The sequence below is a fragment of the Microtus pennsylvanicus genome (assembly GCF_037038515.1).
Source record: "Microtus pennsylvanicus isolate mMicPen1 chromosome Y unlocalized genomic scaffold, mMicPen1.hap1 SUPER_Y_unloc_3, whole genome shotgun sequence".
NCBI classification, from domain to species: Eukaryota; Metazoa; Chordata; class Mammalia; order Rodentia; family Cricetidae; genus Microtus; species Microtus pennsylvanicus.
The window spans coordinates 8836364-8842480 of NW_027460881.1; positions in this window are offsets into that span (position 1 = coordinate 8836364).

Sequence of the window (6117 nt, forward strand, 5' to 3'; positions counted from 1 at the left end):
TTTATCTCAGTTGGCAGTTGAGTGAAGCAATTTTTTAAAGGTGTTCATAGCAACCTTTAAGTAGGGCGTGGTCCATCCTACTGTCTTAGGATAGAGGCATCGACAGACTATCACCCTCTGTGAAAACAAAATAGAAACTCCTTTCCAAAGCATCATGTCCTTAGATCCAAATTTCAAAGTCAAGGCATTTTCAAAATATCTATGTTGGATTATTTCAGCAGCTTTTATAAAGAAACATCTTTTAGCAGCTATTGCTACTGCCTCAAAATTCAAATGATTCAAAAAGAGCATAATAGCATATAATATCAAAATTCGCTGTGAATTTTCCATCTTTGTGCGCTTCAATTTAACCTCTATTTTGTTTATTTTTCCTTTTTATTTTTTGCCTTTTGAGACAGGTTCTCTGTATCTTTGACCTGGAATAACTCTGTATACCTGTCTGTCCTTGAAGTCTCAGAGATCTGCCTCTCTCTGCCTTTCAGGCATTGGGATTAAAGGTGTATGCTACTACACATTGAACTCACAAAGATCTGTTTGTCTCTGCCTTCAAGGCACTGGGATTAAAGGTGTGTGCTACCTCACCTTGAAGGTACAGAGGTCAATCTCCCTCTGCCTCCCATGTGTTGGGTTGACAGGTGTGTACTACCACACGCAACAACTCTCTTCCTTTTTTTAACTTTAAGAATGTCAAATTTTAGCCTGCACATATTTTTAACACACTGTAAATCATTTAAAAATTTTCTTTGTCTTTGAATCTCTCTTTACTCTATTTCTCTCTCTGTTTTTCTGACCACATGAGTCTTTCATTTACCAAGCAATCTCAGTAGGACTAAAGCCGTGGCTTTGCTGGCCAGATGTAGCCCATTCCTTAGCTTTCTGCCATTCCAACCTTGTGGCTGAGGTACCGAACAGATCCGCATTCAGTGCCACAAGTCTACAGTGTTTCAAGGTCCTTGCCGTCAAAGAGGCTGCAACAGACAAGACTCAAGCCCTCTTTCTGTAGCTGGCCCTCCTTCCTCAAACAGTCAGAGTTTGCCCAGGCAGGATGGCCCAGAAAGCCGGCATTTTAAAACAACACAGTTTTTTTTTCTTGCTACTGCTGAAAACATACAAGCATTCAGTTGGCTTTTATCAACACCATTTAAATGTTTTGTGGCAGGACCTCTTAAGGGCTGCAGGGTTTTGCAGCTGAAGCTGAGTCAGCAAGCCTCTTTTAGATGAGAGCCCTTGCTTTCTTCTAGCAAGCAGAGCAGACCGAGAAATCGCTGCTACCAAGAAAACATGCTTTACTCTTTCCCAAGCTTTCTCATTCTTTCAGTGGATTCAGTTGTCCACAAGGCTGCAAGCCATTCTGTAGTTATTTGAGCAGCGAGGCTGTGTCCCCAGCACCATGGCCGCATGAAGGTTATGCCTGAAATAAATACACAAAAACTGTATTCTTTTAAACACTGCTGGCCAATTAGATTCAGCATTTTAACCCATTTCTAATAATCAGTGTAGTATAACGAGGTGCACTTACCAGGAAAAATTCAGCATGTCTGACATGGTGGCTGGCTGCATCAACATCTGCCTCAGAGAGCAGAGCTATGGCATCTGCCGGGAAGAGGGGAGCATGGCTTCTCTGAGCTCACTACTTCTTCCTCCCGGCATTCTATTTTGTTTACTCTAACTACCTATGTTCTAACCTATCAGCTGAAGCAGATTCTTTCTTTAATTAATCAATAAACTTCTTCTGTCACTTTATCCTTTCAACAGCTTGCCCATATAAATCTCCCATGTGTCTTCTGTTGAATAATCTTTCATTTGTAAAGAACTTGCACTCTCAGGGGAGGATTTTTCTGACATCTCTGTGGATGGAGATCATATGAGGAAGATCAGATGAGCAACCATGACAACTCTAATGCTGTAGAGTTAGGTGGACCAGAGATTGATGGCTGACATTCCTGTGCTCTGCATCAGATGCCCCTGAACTCTGGCCCTGTTGACAGACAGGCAGACATCAAGTTGGTCACACATACTTAACTCATTCAGGTTCACAGATACTGTAAATGGAGTTTTAATTTTCCTCCTAAACTAATAAAAAAACCAAGAATAGGAGAAGAGAAGAGCCTGAAGTAAGGCCTCAAAATGGGTCATTTTGCAAAGGAAAGGTTACCTGCCTCCATGTATGCTGTCTCCCTTTCTTAGTCAAATCCATCCTTCCAGTGTCTAGCTAAGAGCTAACCATAGGATTGAACCCAACTGCCTTTGATTTCTGAAATAAGTGCTGTCCCCTTAAAGTCTCATAACAGCACAGGAAGGTTTGTAAGACTGTCCCAGCAACAATTTAAAGCAATTCTAGGACACCAAAGATGCAGCAAATTTGGTTAATTGGTAATGTAGATCGTACTGATGGGACAAAATAATTTAGAATTAAAAAAAAAAACAGATTGGTGTACTCACGATGAATTTATGTGATATGGCACACACAGGCTTCTGGTTCTGAATACTTCATGCTCGGTGGGTTTTGGAGATTGTCGTGACCCTGAACCTAGCTGGAGGCTTTGGGGCCTTGAAAGGACAAGACTTAATATTTCAGGACATCCTTGTACTTGGTCCCCACTGTTTACTGATTTCCTTACAGAGAATGAGCAGCCATCTACTCCTGCTACCATGCCTTCCCCACATGAACAGAGAGAAGACCCTATACACACAGGTCGCTTGTATCACATGTGAAGGCATAAGTCACAAACAAACTCCCACAGCAGTTTAGAATTGTGATTAATAGAATGATTAGTTCTTGAAAGGGGAAAAACTTAGAGATCACAATCATATACAAAAGCCCTCTGCAGGATCAGAAAAGGAGCCTAGTAGCCGGAAGGGAAGCTCAAGCAAGAGATCAAGCTGAAGATAGAAGTTGCTTTTTGAAAGAGAGAGAGAGACCACAACTGAATGGGCTGGTATCTCAGTGGCTATTCAGGAAACATCACAGAGAAAGGATCTGCTTCATGCATGAGAGTCACCGATGATTTCCCTTTAAGAAAAAAACCCATCAAAACTCCCAATAACATCATCAGCATTCAACAACATGTCTATGATTTCTTTGCCTTGCCTTTGATTGTGCAGTAAATGATGCTGATAGTTAATCTGTGCAATTAATGCAAATTTCCTTGTAACTGACTAGACAGAATTGACAGGTTATCTTAAACACAGCAGGGAGTCACTCTACGATGGAACTGGTTCATCATCACCTGTGTGACAGTGACATAATTAAGATCTTTCCTTTGTCTATAAATCTCATTATGTTCAACATGATATGTTGTCATACAGATTTCTTAGGGTTTTGTCCCACTGGTGGTTTCCTTGGTATGCTTACATAATTTTTGCCAGATCCAATCAGTTTTGCCATGCACTCTCAGCTCCACGTCATTGTGTTCCCCTTATGTTCCAGTCCAGGCATTTTAGACCTCTTGTAACTGTTGTAAGAGTATCTCATGTTCCACCTAAATGATTTAGGGTTTTATTTAGGCTGGGTTTTATCTTCCATCACTGAGTTCATTGACTTTCCTTGGGCGTAATTCCTGGGACACTGAGCCTAACTCCTGGGGGATTCCTCCAGTTATTTCTCCTTTCTTAGATAGTTTACACTCTCACTATTACTGTGAGAGTGTTTCTGTAGCAAATATTCTTCTCAAGATGAGAAGAAACTTCAATATTACAATCCATTTGTTATTGTGATTTAAATACACACACACAAACACACACAAGTTAATGCACATACACTGATGATATCTCAATTTATGGGGCCATTCTGGTGATGTCTAGATCGATATCTCTCGAGTGGTTCTCAGAAGGCCATAGGGTGACCCTCTCTAGGTACTTAAGCAGGGAGGAGAATTTGACCGCACTGTGACATGTCCCAGGAACTGTGTGTGCCTTGTCCCATAGTCAGACTGATGACTGACTATCTTGAAAACCACCATGGAACTTTTGTTTGGCAAATTATGGAGATCAAGTCAGGGTCAAAATCAGAAAACTAGATGGAGCTTCCAAGCTCCAGTGGAAGAGCAGATGGATGGAGAAAAAGAGCAAGGATGTCAGGAATATAAGGGCTTGGTCCACACTATGAGACACTGTGCCTGAACTAAGGGGATTTCAACTAATCCAGTGACCTGGGAATGAAAGAACATGGGATCAAACTGGAAGCTCTGAATGTGGCTGACAATTGGGGCAGACGGAGAAGCCAAAGATAATGGCACTGTCACTTGTCTGCATATCATACACTGGCTTTTTGTGATCATATTTTTTGTGGATGCATACCTTGCTAAATCTGGATGGATGAAGGGTGGGCTTGGACTTCCCACAGCTCAAAGTACCCTGCCCTCTATTTGGACTGGTGTTTGAGTGGAGAGGTTTATTTGCGGAGCAAGAAGAATGTGGGAGGAGGAAGAGAAGTGGAAAGTTCGGTAATTATTATTATGAAGTAATGGAAAAATCAATAGAAAATAACCAATGAGGACATTGAAGTTAGGAAAAAAAAAACATTCATGTGAGTTGCTGACTCAGACCAAAAATTATTTTACAAAAAAAAAAAAAAAAAACACCTAAAAAGGTTGAGTTACTTGGAAAATATGACTCAAGTAATTGGGAAGAAGATTGGGGTTTTTATTTTGGGTCTTCATGGGGCTGTATGAGCAGCATTTTAGGACCTGTATGCTGGATATTTCTGGGGGTTAGTAGGGAAGAAACCTGGCTAGGAGGAGTTTTATGCCATAAGTAGAGCCTTGATGATGTCACAAAGCTTTGGTTGGGGGTGGCAACTCTGTTCCTCATGAAGCACTAGTCTTCTGTGAAGGTGGGCCTACTATCTTCACGGTGGCTGAGGAGGTCAGTTCACCTCTTGGGCTCCATAACTGTTCAACCAAATTTCCAGAAGTTGGAATCTAGAGAGCCAAGATATTTTCTTTTGGTAAATATGTTTAGGAAGCAACTAGGACCTCTGTAGTCAAAGAAAGGTTTCTTTCAAATCTGCTCTGGGTCCAAAATTTTTGTCGTTAACAGCTCCTATATTTGATAGCTGGGGGACGGTTTATGTCGGGTATTTTTCCCACTCTATCTTTGCTAAAAATGTCCAATTCCTCAGTCCACTTAAGTGGCAAAGATCCTCTTTGTCCATATGTGTTTTAAAAGATAATTATTTCTAATAGGTGCTGTTGCACAGATTAATGTTTCTTTCTTTTGGCAGTTTGACTCACAGCACTCACTTCTCTAATGAAGATACAGAATATCTTTATGTAATCAACCTGGATCTGGATCAGGAGACACAATAGAGGAGCCAGTGGACTGGAGTGCCATGACCTTGGGCAGGCGGTTATAGATCAGCCAACTAACCAGTAGCTTGAGTGGTAAGGAGAGGAGTGGCTGTTCTTTGAATTCATTGCCATCTGTTCAGATATTTCTTTCTCACTTTAGGTATAGGCATAGCTTCCTCTCTCATTGATGTAGAAAGTCAGGAAGTAGGTTTCTCAGTAGAGGTCAATTGCATTTTGCAGCAGGAATATGTCTCTGATACACATATACTGAGCTGTAGACAAGAGTTTGATAATTTTCCTATTAATTTCTTAAGAACATATTCCATTTAGGTATCCAAATCTATTCAGCCCTGCCTTTTTCACCTGCTCCAAAGTTATTCCTAAAAAGAGCCTTGACCTCACATGCTCACCTTCTTATCCTTGCAGGCACTTATGGTGGAGGAAACCACTTTGTGTCTGATTTAAACTGAAGAGTTCTTCCAATGCAGAGATTGGCAGCTATGAAGCCCAAGCATAAAAACAGAGCCAAGAGACAGTGGAACAAGAGTGCTGTGGCCTATCTCAGAAAGTCTCCCGCCATGATGAAGATGCCTCTTAGTATGAGTTGCATGCCACATCTCCAGAAGAAGAATGGGCCATCGCTCCAGAAGCAAAAACTTAGTAAGCCTTTTGAGGCCCTGGAGAATATTGTTGGCTGCAGAATTTCTCATGGCTGGAAGGAAGCCAATGAACCAGTCACCCATTGGAAAGCCATCATTCTAGATCAACTGCCAACATATCCCTCTCTCTATTTGTTGAAATATGATGGGATTGATTGTGTCTATGG